This window comes from Apodemus sylvaticus, chromosome 17 (assembly GCF_947179515.1).
Source record: "Apodemus sylvaticus chromosome 17, mApoSyl1.1, whole genome shotgun sequence".
Lineage (NCBI taxonomy): Eukaryota > Metazoa > Chordata > Mammalia > Rodentia > Muridae > Apodemus > Apodemus sylvaticus.
This window is the reverse complement of record NC_067488.1, coordinates 82,401,234-82,417,918: the sequence shown is the minus strand read 5'-3', so window position 1 is coordinate 82,417,918 and position 16,685 is coordinate 82,401,234.

Sequence of the window (16,685 nt, the reverse complement as noted above, 5' to 3'; positions counted from 1 at the left end):
TTGATTTTAATACTTTCTAGGTTATACAAAACAGTGATTAAAGAGGAAGTGTAGTATAAAATTAATTTCTAACCAGTGACATTAAATAGAATACTCAGTAGCTTAGCTAAACCAAATGTGTCCTCAGTACAGAGAAGAACAGCAGAGCAGATAGTACTGCATGGAAATGCACTGTTGCCTCTGCTGCTTGATTTCAGCTATGACAAATGCTCAGTATTGTAGAAGAGCAATCTCCCTGATGTCTTTCAGCACCTTTGTGACTTAGGTTCAACTCCTTTACAGTAAACATTTTTACTGATTTTCACCCACAACTCTAGTGCTTTCATATGTTACCCTGCCATAATTTTTAACAAACTTGTGTGTCATTTAGAAGATTGGTAATATGTACTTTTTAGATTTTCTTCATGTGATGATGTGTTTATTTCCCTTTTTGCCTTGAAGAAATGTTTAGAACATAAAAATATTGTTCTAATTTAAATAAATATACTTCATCACTTTTCTTTCTCCGTGTTCTTTAATGAGTATTTAGCAATGATCTTTTTTATTCTTATCAATTCTTTGGTGGTTTTCTTTGATTTTATGCTTATAGTTTGGCCTTTTAGGTTAGGATAAAAGGTATGATTCCTTTTTCCTATAATAAACATATTTTTATGTATCATTGAACAATAATTATAAGCCTATATTTCCTAATATTGGGAACATGTAATTATAAGGTTAATCTTATCTCTTGAGAATTACTTACATATCCGTGGTTCACCCTGAGTCAAGAAATATTTTAATGTGCACAGAATAGACCTGGTTTTCCTTTCATTTTCATGCACTAAAAACATTAATTTTAGAACTATTTTGTTTAAAGAGACACTGTCTCTTGAAATGTGTCTGTTTTTAAACAACATCACTATCAGGAAAAATGCACACACCTTTGCAATCATTAGTTAGATCTGAATGTGTTTGAAATGCTCTGTGAAGACAGTATTTTATAATAATGTCAATTAAAATTCTATGTGAATTATTTCTCTATCTCGTGTGCTTTTCTATAATCCTTTGTTTTTAAATTGTACATAAGTTCTCAGATATTCACAACATATCAGAAGCTTTACTTTTCCTTAAGTTTTCATTGCTCACTGTGTGTGTGCCATTGTGTGTGTGATTCTGTGTGTGTGTGATTGTGTCTGTGCCATTGTGTGAACAATTAGGTGTGTTTATGTATGTGGTGTTCGAATGTGTCCTTGAATATATGATTTCTGAGCCATGAGCTATGTTTTCATCCAGATCAAATGCACACATTGGTTCCTTACTATTTGCATTAAAACCACAAAAACAGAGATGCTCTTACATATTCTAAGATGTTTTTGCAGAATTCTTAGTCTAAAGATAAAAAGGTGTAAAATCAGTTAGTGTAACTTGTTCTTATTTATAAAATTCAAGTAACCTGTCATGTTGTAATACGGTTTTGGATGGATCTTCAGCAACACACATACACACACACACACACACACACACACACACGCACACACACAATTATTTTCAGGACAATAGGTTATGCCTAGTAGATAGAAGACAATAAATTAAAACCCTGCAAAAGAAATGGCTTATGACGTGGTTTCCTTTAATTTTGGTACAAGGTTGCTTCAGGATAGTGACGGGAACTTGTGCTATGTTTCTTATTTAAGGGATTGTTTCCTAGTCACTTACAATGCTTTTCTTATATGGAGCATTATATAGAAAGAGTACTAACTTATCTTTTGTTTTTTAATTTTCTTTTGTTTTTGTCTTTTGTTTTCTTTTTAAATAGCTGCTGTTATTAATCGTTATTTACCTAATACTGTGCACATCTGTGCATTAAAGTAAGAGTGTTAAATGATGGAAGTCTTGATGGGGAGGAAGCAAGAGATGGTTCTCTATTTCAACCACCCTCCCTGCCTGTCTATTGCCATTATGAAAAAAATCAGGATGCTGAGCTCCTGTACCCATGGCTACTCAGTCTTCCTTTATCACACAAAACCTGCTACAGCTATGTTTGAATAACAAGTATCCTTGTAGTTAATTTTGTACTAAATATGGAAGACTGACAGTCTTCCAGAGATATCTCCAGTGAAGAAAACAGGATATTTATTCTACATTAGAGTTGCCATTTCAGACTGTAAATTATAATCAATGATTAGATAATAACTAATTTTGTAATGATGAGGTTCAAAGTTATTTTATACTATTCTTCTCTGTACTTTTTGTAGCCATTATGTGTAAGAGCAACAAAATTCGATAAGGTGAATGATATTATTAAGAAGTTACTACCAATTATATAAATGCCTGTAAGTTATTTTAAAGTTACTTGGGGTTAAAATTGAATTTTGTTTTTGAGATCCACATATGTGCAAATTTGTATACATATAAACAATCAGATGAACTTAATTATGATAAATTTGCGCTCATATTTTTTAATCTTCTCCTTTTGGAAATAAAGGTATATAAGGTATAATAATAGTCTTGAAAGGGACTTTTATTGAATTTCTAGTCTACATTTAATAAAAATGAAACACATAGCCCAATGGTATTGAGCCATACTTTTACTATCTCTAGGCAAAGATGCATTGTAATAAATTGAGATTAATTGGTCATATGTGCACACCTGATTTAATGTATGCCAAACTTTTAGTCAAGAAAATCTCTCTCTCTCTCTCTCTCTCTCTCTCTCTTTCTCTCTCTCTTTCCTCCCTCCCTCTCTCCCTCCCTCCTATCCTCCCTCCCTTCTTTCTTTTGTTTGTTTGTTTGTTTGTTTGTTTCTTTCTTTCTTTCATTCTTTCTTTATTTATTTCTTTGTCTTTTTTATAATTTTATTGCAATTCTTTTACATTATATGATTCCTCTCCTCTCCCATTCCTTCTTGTTTTCTTTTCCTGTATGGGGAGGTGTAAGTGTGCCCATGTGGTGTATTTGTGGTGGTTTTTAAATATTTAATAAATGTACTTGCATATTTCTGTTTTTCTTTCTGCATACATATTTGTATGTTTATTTTTCTCTTTTTAACTGTGCATCTCTGTGTAATTCTCTATCACTCATTCTGTGTTTGTTTCTCCCTATGTCCCACTCTATCACTTCATGTGAGTTTATATGATGACAATCTGAATGTGAGTCTGTTCTCTGTCTCACTCTTTCTCTCCATTTATGTTTGGGTGGGTGGAGTTTTGAGTGTCTGCTGGAATGGATTTTCATCCCCTAGCATAATACATTTGAACTCCATGGAAAAATTCCTTAATTTTAATCATGAACCAACAAGAAAGTACTATTCATGATAACTCCAATTAGAGCATGGAATCATTTTTGTCATTCCTTTAAGATGCTAATTATCTCAAAAGAAAGTATGATTTATATGATTGTTTCAAATGGATCCATAACTCTGAGTGCAGTAATTATTAATTCCATCTTCATTCTCTCCATAGACTGGCTCTCTCTAAATGAAAGACAATGGTTGTGTGTACTCTTAGGCACCCTCAAAGCCTCTCTGTTTTTTGTTTATTTTTCTCACTGTTGGTGAAATAACCATATCGTTCAGATGTTCCTTTATAAAGTCATCATAATCACTGTGAGTATATGACTCTCTGGGTACTAGGCTGTGTCCTCATGTCAAATCAATGTTTAATATTCCGCTGACAGACTGGAGAGACCTTTGTGAGTCATTTTGTAGTAACATTGGTCATGGTTAGTGTTGATGGCTGAATGTAATTACTTATTCTGCTGTGGATCAAGCGCCATAGACCAAGATTCCCTCAGTTAGGAAAGGCAAGTCCCCAAGAGTTTTCTCCTGAAATCAGTCCTGTTGTCTCAAATCTGTGTTCCGAAGACATGTCCTTAATGCTAGTTGTAATAATTTCCCTGCTACAGAGCTGGAAATTGAAAGTAAAGAAAATCACTAGATACTTCAAGATTCTACAGTCAAATTATTTGTGACTGTTGTTTCTTTTTGGCTCTCAGAACAGTGGAGTTTATCAACTGTGGTTCTGTCCTGGCCAAGAGGAAGCTCCAAGAGCACTCCAAGGTAAGTAACAGTGATATGTAAGGAAGGACTAGCTGAGAATGTTTTCATTATTCAGTCTTAAATATGAATTCACATTAAAACAAAATAACTAAACATTTCATTTATTAAATTCATAATTCATTATTATAGTCTTCAGGCACATGAAAACATCTTATTCTGAAACAGTCTGCAGTCTGACAAAAAATATAACAGAAAATTCTGTGTTTTCCCCTACAGAAACTTAATTTTCCTATAAATATGAATAAAAACTCTGCATATATCATTTCTAAAGAAAATAACTGAAAAAATCATTTGGAAGTCATTACCGAAAATCCTACAAGCAAAAGAAATTTTTCATTGATTCGCAACACTCATGTGATAGCTGGTAGGCATCCATTATTCCAATTTCAGGGGATCAAATTCCCTGTTCTGACCTGCTCAGGTATCAGGCTCAATATGGTACAAAGATATACATCAGAGCAAAACAGTTACAAACAGAAGCATATCTAAAGTTAAAACAAAAACACCTTCAAAGAACAATTCATTGTCTTTAAGTAAACTGTCATCAGAAGACTTTTTTTTGTGTGTGTCTGGGTGAAGATTTCTCATAAGCAACAAGAAATTCATCGACTTTAAAAATACAGTATTTGTTTGTTTTTATGCTTTTGTCCCAGGATTTAAAAACTGGAACTGTGGTAGGTTGGAGCAAATATCCCCCAAAATTCTACAATGTAGCTGAGGACTTTGATTATAAATTGTTTTTTGTTTGTTTGTTTTGTTTTTAATAGTCATTCCAAGTATCCATGAAATATATTGTTTTGGTAAGTCCCTCACCCTCCCAAAAGCCATCCCCACTGCTAAGAGGAGGATGGCTGTATCCATGCCCTGAGTACACTCTGGGGAAGGTGAGAACAATGCTTCCATGTAAATTATGTACTGCAATTTTTTAAAGTCCTCTGCCTTAATAAATCTTCATTTTTATTTTTACCTTCTGAACTATCAGCCATTGTGCCCTCTACCACCACCCCCTATTTTCCCCCCAACTTTATGTTTGAAGGCTTTGCTCTCCCTCGGAGTGGGTCGAGGTATTGAAGCAGCCAGGAATGTCCTCTACACTGACTTGAGACCATTTTAATAAGAGTGCACACCTTACAAAAATTTTATAATGAAAATTGTAAATGTAGCCATATCTCAGAATCCATGTGAAATATGCAGCTCACATCTCCATATGACTAACAATTCTGCCACTGAATGAGAGATCATATTTAGATTATTGGAGATGTCCCTATCACATCACCTGCTATTCTTTCTAATGCCTTTTTAAAATAAATCATTGCCAAATAAATAATAGTAATAAAATTAAAAAAGCATTTGGATACAATTTAATATTCTGAGATCATCAAGTGTGCTTGCAAGGATGATCTTTTAAATGCTAACAAATAGGTGAGGTTCGAATGTAGAAAGTGATCTCCAGACAAGTGACAGTATCAATGTCTTTTGAAGATTAGAGAAAATTGTTATTCAAAATTTTCTCATGTATCATAAAACTAATCTATGGGGTCATTTGTATTATTTGAATGAAACTGAAACTGTACTACTTTTATTTTTTCCAATATTAATTTACAGGATTTTATTTTTAATTTTTGAATTGTTTACATTCGAAATGATTTTCCCTTTCCCATTTACCACCTCCCCAAAAGTCCCATAAGCCCTCTTCCCTCCAATGTCAAAGTATAAGACAAAATAGGTCGCCATACAAAATTCTCCAGTGAAGTAATAAATTGAATTTTTTCTCCTCGATTTTAGAGTTCTCAGATTGCACATCCTTACTTACACATCATAATAACCATGTAAGTCTCCTTATGCTTAGCACATACAGTCTACTTTGTCCCAAAAAAGAATGAGACATAAAATACAGCAGTGGTTCCTAAATCTGATTGGAATGATTGCTCAGTCTCATTATTCTTAGTGTCAATACATATTCTCATTTCTTCTTATAGGTTGTGAGAATCCACATGACATTATGATGACACAACTTCAAAATACCTACAGTAGATGAAACTCAAGAATTTTCACAGCTTTTCCCATCTTGCTTGGTTGTTTGTGAAGATGTAAATGCAGATGCACAGGAGCAATTCATCTTAAAGACCCAAGACTCAGCTAGAACCCAGAAGAAAGTGAGTCCTCCACCTTCCTTCAAGTACCATCCTGGTTCCCACTTGAATTTAGCATCCAATATTAATGCATGTTGACATTTTCTTGCTCAGGGGAGGGGCACTGTAAAAAACAAACCCAAAACAAAACAATATGCCCCATGTCCAGCTAGAGATCTCTATATTCTGATATCAAGACTAAGCTTGATTATAAGGAGAACTTTCAATTGTTCCAGAAAAATAGAATATATACATTATTATGAAGGGGAAATACTGCTGATGATAGAAATTTAAGAATGGTTCTCCCAAAAGATCTACAAGCTTCTTATGAAGGGGAAATACTGCTTATGGTAAAAATTTAACAATGCTTCTCCTAAAAGCTCTACAAGAAATTTGAGAGTGGGAGGAGGTTCACTATAACATTTGAAGACAATAAAAATTGATTGATGTGAATAAAAGTGAAAGTGGCTGTGAAAACGAATATGACTACTGAAACAATTGCTTTTACATAGTTCAGGGAAATTGATCAATTAGATATCATTTATGTTATGATGTAGTGCAACTTAGCATCATCTTGTGAGAATTCCCACATGATCATGTCTTAGAGAACACAAGGTCATGCCTTAAAGACATCTTACAAATTAATAACAGTGTAAAGGGAAGAAAAATATATAGACACTGCAGGATACCTAACCCATTTCAACAGGAATATTATGCAATTGAAATTGGGGTTTTTAAAAGACCAATATAAATTACAGTGTTCTAGGTAATGATCACTTCTGCTCCTTAGATGAAATGGGAAGACATCTTGAAAAAAGACCTTTTCTGACATCATGTTTACATAGGGTCTCTGTGCCACACCAGGACCAAAGAGGAAAAGTCTTTGGAAAAGGTCTGAGTTCCGTTTGCTAAGATGGAAAATGGCCCATAGCAATTCAGTTAGGTCTCACATGGTTCATTTCTGGTTCTCCTAAGTAAAATCTGAAAAAATAAGTGTTGCCTTATCTTTCAGGGTTAACATTTATATACATCATGAGATGTATATAAAAAAAGATTGAGGCACAAAACCAGTTCAAGGCTTGTCAATGCCAGCCTCTGCACTGCATCTGTGCTCACCATAATCTGGTTTTCATGAGCAAATAGTGCTCTGTGCTCCATGACATTTGACAGGTATTTCCCTTTCTTCCTCTCAGGACATCCTGTCGTAATAAGGGAAAAAATGCCCCACAACAGAGGGCTTATTCATCATTTCTGCCAATGAGACATCATGTAAAACCCTAAGGGAAGTGTTGGATTCTAGGGAAAACGTTGATATAAAAGATCACTCGGTCCATGAAGTGGTCTGGATCCTAAAGGTAGGGAAACTCCTTGAATCATCCACCTTCAGGATTTCTCTGAGTCTACATGAGCAGTTTTCTTCATCATAAATTCCCTTGAATGATAGTAGAAATATATGAGAGAAATCTGGCAAGCTGAAAGGTTCTTCTGCTATTCACAACATAAGGAATAGGGACTCAAACAGAAATCCAGTCAGAATGAGGCATAATGTAACTAAATATCATTCATGTGATTTTTTTTTTCATGTGGCCATGTGGAGGATCGCTTCATACACGCATATGCGTGTTCTCTGGTATGCATGCCTAGTCAGATGCATTTGACTACCAGGCTTCTTCTCTCCTAGTCACTCTGTCCTTTATTCTGAGAGGCAGATTTCTTTTCCTCAGTATGGAGGATGTGACTCCTTCATGAACCTCTCTGTTACACATATTCATGATCTGCATATCTCTGTCTCATTAAACATTGGTACCAAAATGCAGGTCCTCATGACTACGGAACAGGTATTCTTCATTACTCTGCCATACCTTCAGCACAATAAAATTATAATTTTTATGTTATTATTAAAATTAAAATTCAATTAAATAATTTCATTCCTTCCTGTCCCTTTGTCTGACTTTGTTTCCCATCAATTTCCCACTTCTCTGAAAATATGTGGCCACTTTTCATTCATTGTTATTATCATATAGAGAAAAATGTGTCTGTAAATATGTTCAAACAACAAGTCCAATATCCTCGGTACTATATGGACTAATTCTGTGAAGTTTGTCTTCAAAAGATTTACTCATTCTCAGTTAGTGTTGCTATCATGGATGATGCTTTGATCAGAAATTCTTTTGACAAGCCTATTATATTGTTGGACTATCAGATGTGAAGCCTTGCCAACATGTTTGGAGGCTCAGTCTCAAAGCAGATTACCTGATCATCTGGTGTACAGTCTTTCTGACTCTTATAACCAATGTTTGGAGCCCAAGGTTCAGAAGTTAGTAGGTAATTTGTACACAGTTGAGCTTGGAACAACAGGACATTTTGTTCTCTGTACCTTGAAGAGCTGTGGTGTTCTGTAATACTCTCCATTCTTTACCTAGAGAATCTACTTTGATGTATGGAAAAGGGCTTAATTATGTGCAGATTTTAGTTTAATTATTTAGAACAGAGTAGAGAACCTTGCTTGTTTAGAGAAACAGTGATAGGACCTTTTCTAAGAGCCTCACGTGATCCCATGCTTCCAGTGATAGACATGATTTTCTGATCTTCAGAAGTTAGATAATAACTGAATATGGTTGCTTTGTTGTAGTTACTATAACTGTATATTTCTGTTATTTTAAAATAGTATTTGACCTGATACATTGATCTCTCAGGTGTGCTAGTTTGCTAAGATGTCCTGTAGAGGCACTTTTACCTAAGAAGAGTATCTTTTGCAATCCAAGCAATTCTGAAAATCTGCTCTTAGTTTACCCGGTTTGAAGGACAAATTTAACTGGCTCTGCATATCAGTCAACATCCTACCTTAGGAAAAGTTGGGGAGCTATGAAGAAAGTTAGAACTAAACTAAATTTTAGAGTTGACTATGTTTTGAGTAATCTCCATAATTTATCTTTTCTGAAAAATATTTTTCTCTCTTTATAAAGAGTTTCTTTGAACTATTAAAGGATGTCTGCTGACTTCTCTATTATATAACCAGTGGCTTGCTGTTAACCAAAAGATCAATGACAAAGAGAAATTAGCAGCAGTGCAGAGGTAATGTCTGGTCAAGTATGGGAATTATATTAACAAAATAGAAGTTATATTTGCTTATACACATTAGAGATTATGTATCCTAGAAATATTCACTAAAAATGCTGGCTGACAACAAAACTTTCAGTTGTTCACAAACATGGAAGACATTTTGAAACGGAAGTATGACTTGGTGAGTCACAGTGGATCATCCTTATGACTATCATCTTTTTATTCTTGTACATTTTTCATTTCCCCCTGAATCTGGGGAAACGTTTCAAGCAATATTTCGAGTGTTCATTCTCACTTTGATGTTATTCATGGAGGGCCATACATAAGATACAATTACTCTGTCCACTTTCTTGATATTTACAAATCTAGTAAACTTGTTTTAAAATAACTGTGTCTTTGTTCAGTCTTTTAAAAAACTCCCAGAACCAAATGCTCTGGGACAACTTTTTAGGATTTTACATAATATTGCACAAAATTCTTCTGTTAACCAAATGCCAACTTAGTATCTATCTGCTGAGATAGTACCATATATCTCATGGCTTCCTAGCTATCACAATAAAATCCTGGAAAATTTTTTTTGCCAAAAAGGTTATTAGGCATAAAATCTAAACCTAGATTGAGAAGCCTTTACAATGAGATAGGAATTCAGGATTATTCTGAGTGTCTGGCTTATTTTGTTGTTGATGATGATGGTCTTGATTTTGCTTTTGTTTCATTTTGTAAAATAAGTAAAACTGAATGGTGTTCTTTTGGTAAAGAAAAATCATTGATTGATTTTAAGTAAGAAAAATATAAATGAGTATTTGAGCTCAATGACTTAGTCTTTTGTCAGTTGTGATTTAGAATATGCTTAGATTAAGCCAATGTGAAAAATGCTGTGAAATGGTAAAAAAAATCCTGGGTACTCAGTTCAGCAATCAAGACTGAATTCTGATATAATTAGTACAGAATGTGTGAAATCCTACTCATTTTCAATGTGGTTTCTCCAACAAAAGAAAGGCAATATAATTTGAATTTTTATCAGATATAGTGATTATTACTCCTGATTGCTGTGATTAAATATACTGTTGGCCTCTTGATGTTGCTTATGATTGGTTAAGAGAAATTATATTGTACACTTTTCTATGGGACTTGCCTTTCAAAAACTATACTAAAATATCAGAACTTCTATAGTATTGGTATTAGATGGTTATTTTGACTCTCAGTATTTGAATTTCTGAATCAATATTAAATGGCCAACTGCCCTTTGATCTGAAAGGAATATATTTTAGGACAGCATAACTCAGAATAAATATTCCTCATATTGTATAGGGTCAAATATCAGAAGGAAAACATAGGATTCAAAAGAACATTACATTGGAGATCCATAAGTCTCAAGTGTCCTCCACATAGGGCATTTTTACAAATACCTCCCAACATAATAAACCTGAAATCGTGCTGTTCCCATATCTCCTGCATTGAGCCATCAGAGACATGGGAATGTTACTGGTCAGATGGGTTTGCCTGTCTCTCACTTTTTAGTTAGCCCTTGGGAAATGTGAGTAGGATAGATTCCCACTCAAATGACCTCATTCAAAGGTCATCTTCCCTCCTTAGTTGTGCATTTCTATAAGCATACTTACAAATATGCACAGCCATGAATGTGTCAAAGATAAACAAACTTAATCAAATGGCCAATGTGTATAACATACTAATCATCACAAGGTGAAAACTGGAAAACATCCTCTTATATCAAATTGGACTGTGATAATCTCACTTGAATATCTGATCTCACAATGTATAAATTTCTTACAAGAAGCCTGACCCTATGATTTATTAAAGCTAATATTTTCTCACAATTTTGAACTACATACTTTTAGCCTCCAAGAGTTTTAAATAAAATGTGATTTGTAACCATGCAAAATGACAGAGATGCTCTGTATTTGCCCTGTTTTATCACAGATTTCCGGGTAATATTTATAATTGAAAACTCTCCAACATTTTTCAGATTAGACATGGTGGCAGTCTGGTAAGAAAGATCATTTTTTCATCCACATGGAGCAAATACTTCATGTTCCCAGAATAATCCATCTAACATCAGCAATATAAAGGAACTAGAACATGGACTCAGCAGCTGACACAGTGGGAGGACATGGACCCGTGGCCATTGTACAGTGGTGGTAAGTCCAGTGGCTCCTTTTCTCTAGGAGAGTATTATAGGTGTGTATAGATATTCTACTGCCATAATTTAAGACTTAGAATCGTTTAGCACTTAAACTATGAATTATAACAAACAGCAATGAAGAATTCAGTAAATCATGTGAAGGGGAACTTCACCTCTGGGTTATAAACTCCTATTTTGGAGATAGAAAGCATTGGGAAGAAACCAGTGGACATAGATGCAAATATCAACAACAGAATACAAGAGATAGAAGAAAGAATATCAGATGCTGAAGATACCATAGAAACCAAGGACTCAACAGTTAAAGAAAATGCAAAAAGCAAAAAGCTTGTAACACAAAATATCCTGGAAGTCCAGGACACAATGAGAAGACCAGACCTAAGGATTATAGGCATAGATGAGAGTGAAGATTTACAACTAAAAGGTCCAGCAAATATCTTCAACAAAATTATGGAAAAAAACCTTCCCTAACCTAAAGAGAGAGATGCCCATGAATATACAAGAAGCCTACAGAACTCCAAACAGACTGGGCCAGAACAGAAATACTTCCTGTCACATAATAATCAAAACACCAAATGTACTAAACAAAGAAAGAATATTAAAGGCAGTAAGAGAAAAAGGCCAAGTAACATATAAAGGAAGACCTATCAGAATCACAGCAGACTTTTCACCTGAGACTATGAAGGCTAGAAGATCCTGGGCTGATCTCATGCAGAATCTAAGAGAACACAAATACCAGACAAAACTACTATATCCAGCAAAACTCTCAATCACCATAGATGGAAAAACTAAGATATTCCATGACAAAACCAAGTTTACCCAATATCTATCCACAAACCCAGCCCTACAAAGGATAACAGGAGGAAAACACCAGTACAAGGAGGGAAACTTCACCCTAGAAAAAGCAAGATAGTAACCTTTCATCAAACCCAAAAGAAGTTAACCAATCAAATTTAAAAAATAACGTCAAAAATGACAGGAAGTAACAATCACTATTTCTTAATATCTCTTAACATCAATGGACTCAATGCCCCAATAAAAAGACACAGACTAACTGAATGGATACATAAACAGGACCCTACATTTTGCTGCTTACAGGAAACACACCTCGGGGTCAAAGACAAACACTACCTTAGAGTAAAAGGCTGGAAGACAATTTTACAAGCAAATGGTCTCAGGAAACAAGCTGGAGTAGCCATTTTAATATCAGATGACTTTCAACCCAAAGTCATCAAAAGATACTCTGAGGGACACTTCTTGCTGGTCAAAGGAAAAATACAACAAGAAGAACTCTCAATCCTGAACATCTATGCTCCATATGCAAGGGCACCCTCTTTCGTAAAAGAAACTTTATTAAAGCTCAAAGCACACATTGCACCTAACACAATAATTGTGGGTGACTTCAACACTGCACTTTCCTCAATGGACCGATCAGGAAAACAAAAACTAAACAGGGACACAATGAAACTATTTGAAGTTTTGGACCAATTAGATTTAACAGATATATATATAGAACATTCTATCCTAAAGCAAAAGAATATACATTTTTCTCAGCACCTCATGGTACCTTCTCCAAGATCGACCATATAATTGGTCACAAGACCTCAACAAATATAAGAAGATGGAACTAATGCCATGCCTCCTATCAGATCACTATGGAGTAAAAGTGGTCTTCAATAGCAACAAAAACAACAGAAAACCCACATACATGTGGAAATTGAACAATATAGACATTTTATATATTGCTTACCAGGAGTGCACAACCTCATCAGATGTCATTAGGTAATGAAGAAACACCCAAGCTTCTTAGATCCTGGAGGTGCTGTTCTGTTGGCACCTAGTCAGATGCGGAAATCCATCAATGCAATCCACTACATAAACTCAAAGAAAAAAACCACATGGTCATTTCATTGGATGCTGAAAAAGCATTTGACAAAATTCAGCATCCTTTCATGCTTAAAGTCTTGGAAGGAACAGGAATTCAAGGCCCATAGCTAAACATAGTAAAAGCAATATACAGCAAACCAGAAGCCAGCATCAAACTAAATGGAGAGAAACTTGAAGCAATCCCACTAAAATCAGGGACTAGACAGGGCTGCCCCCTTTCTCCTTATCTTTTCAATATTGTACTTGAGGTACTAGCTCAGGCAATTCGACAACATAAGGAGATCAAAGGGATACAAATTGGAAAGGAAGAAGTCAAACTATCATTATTTGCAGATGACATGATAGTCTACCTAAGTGATCCAAAAAAAAACTCCACTAGAGAACGCCTACAGCTGATAAACAACTTCAGCAAAGTGGCAGGTTATAAAATAAACTCAAGCAAATCAGTGGCCTTCCTATACTCAAAGGATAAGCAGGCTGAGAAAGAAATTAGGGAAATGACCCCCTTCACAATAGCCACAAACAGTATAAAATATCTTGGGGTGACTCTTACCAAACATGTGAAAGATATGTATGACAAGAACTTCAAGACTCTGAAGAAGGAAGTGGAAGAAGACCTCAAAAATGGGAAAACCTCCCATGCTCATGGATCGGTAGAATCAATATAGTTAAAATGGCCATTTTGCCAAAAGCAATCTACAGATTCAATGCAATACCCATCAAAATCCCAACTCAATTCTTCACAGAGTTAGAAAGAGCAATTATCAAATTCATCTGGAATAACAAAAAAAAAAAAAAAAAAAAAAAACCAGTATAGCTAAAACTATTCTCAGCAACAAAAGAAAGTATGGGAGAATCAGTATCCCTGACCTCAAGCAATACTAAAGAGCAATAGTGTTAAAAACTGCATGGTATAGGTACAGTGACAGGCAGGAGGATCAATGGAACAGGATTGAAGATCCAGAAATGAACCCACACACCTATGGCCACTTGTTCCTCGACAAAGAGGCTGAAAACATCCAATGGAAAAAAGATAGCCTTTTCAACAAATGGTGCTGGTTCCACTAGAGGTCAGCCATGCAGAAGAATGCGAATTGATCCATCCTTGTCTCCTTGTACTAAGCTCAAATCCAAATGGATCAAGGACCTCCACATAAAGCCAGACACTCTGAAGCTAATAGAAAAGAAACTGGGGAAGACCCTTGGGGACATCGGTACAGGGAGAAATTTTCTGAACAGAACACCAATAGCGTACGCTCTAAGATCAAGAATTGACAAATGGGACCTCATAAAATTACAAAGTTTCTGTAAGGCAAAGGACACCATCAAGAGGACAAATCGGCAACCAGATTGGGAAAAGATCTTCACCAACCCTACATCAGATAGAGGGCTAATATCCAATATATATAAAGAACTCAAGAAGTTAGACTCCAGAAAATCGAACAACCATATTAAAAATGGGGTACAGAGTTAAACAAAGAATTCTCAACTGAAGAACCTCGGATGGTGGAGAAGTATCTTAAAAAATGCTCAACTTCATTAGTCATTAGGGAAATGCAAATCAAAACAACCCTGAGATTTCACCTTACACCAGTCAGAATGGCTAAGATTAAAAATTCAGGAGACAGCAGGTGTTGGAGAAGGTGTGGAGAAAGAGGAACACTCCTCCACTGCTGGTGGGGTTACAAATTGGTACAACCACTCTGGAAATCAGTCTGGTGGTTCCTCCGAAAACTGGGCACCTCACTTCCAGAAGATCCTGCTATACCACTCCTGGGCATATACCCAGAAGACTCCCCACCATGTAAAAAGGATACATGCTCTACTATGTTCATAGCAGCTCTATTTATAATTGCCAGATGCTGGAAAGAACCCAGGTATCCCTCAACAGAAGAGTGGATGTAAAAAATGTGGTATATCTACACAATGGAGTACTATTCAGCCATTAGAAACAATGAATTCTTGAAATTCTTAGGCAAATGGATGGAGCTAGAGAATATCATACTAAGTGAGGTAACCCAGACTCAAAAGGTGAATCATGGTATGCACTCACTAATAAGTGGATATTAACCTAGAAACATATTTGGGATATTATACCCAAAACATAATCCACACATCAAATGAGATACAAGAAGAAAGCAGGAGTGGCCCCTGGTTCTGGAAAAGACTCAGTGAAACAGTATTCAGCAAAACCAGAACAGGGAAGTGGGAAGGGGTGGTTGGGAGGACAGGGGAAGAGAAGGGGGCTTACGGGACTTTCGGGGAGTGGGGGGGCTAGAAAAGGGAAATCATTTGAAATGTAAATAAATTATATCGAATAAGAAAAATGCTCAACTTCATTAGTCATTAGGGAAATGCAAATCAAAACAACCCTGAGATTTCACCTTACACCAGTCAGAATGGCTAAGATTAAAAATTCAGGAGACAGCAGGTGTTGGAGAGGGTGTGGAGAAAGAGGAACACTCCTCCACTGCTGGTGGGGTTGCAAATTTGTACAACCACTCTGGAAATCAGTCTGGTGGTTCCTCCGAAAACTGGGTACCTCACTTCCAGAAGATCCTGCTATACCACTCCTGGGCATATACCCAGAGGATTCCCCACCATGTAATAAGGATACATGCTCTACTATGTTCATAGCAGCCTTATTTATAATTGCCAGATGCTGGAAAGAACCCAGGTATCCCTCAACAGAAGGGTGGATGCAAAAATTGTGGTATATCTACACAATGGAGTACTATTCAGCCATTAGAAACAATGAATTCATGAAATTCTTAGGCAAATGGATGGAGCTAGAGAACATCATACTAAGTGAGGTAACCCAGACTCAAAAGGTGAATCATGGTATGCACTCACTAATAAGTGGATATTAACCTAGAAACATATTTGGGATATTATACCCAAAACATAATCTACACATCAAATGAGGCAGAAGAAGAAAGGAAGAGTGGCCCCTTGTTCTGGAAAGACTCATTGAAGCAGTATTCAGCAAAACCACAACGGAGAAGTAGTAAGGGATGGGTGGGAGGACAGGGGGAGAGAAGGGGGCTTATGGGACTTTCGGGGAGTGGAGGGGGGGCTAGAAAAGGGGAAATCATTTGAAATGTAAATAAAAACAAATATCAAATAAAAAATGTTAAACAAAATAACAAAAAAAAAAAAAACCCAAAAAACAACAACAAAAAAAGAAACTTCGTAAAAAAAAAAAATGCCTCCAAAGTTTGGTACTTCTTTCCAATGATCATGAATTTATATAAGAGGTAAATCCCAGAAATGAGATTATTTCATTACATAAAGATATGTCACTTACTTTGATATAAAGAGTATTGATATAAATGTGTATAATACAAAGAACAATTCAACACCAAATTAGGTTTCCACTACGTAAATGATCTGGCCATTCTGAAAC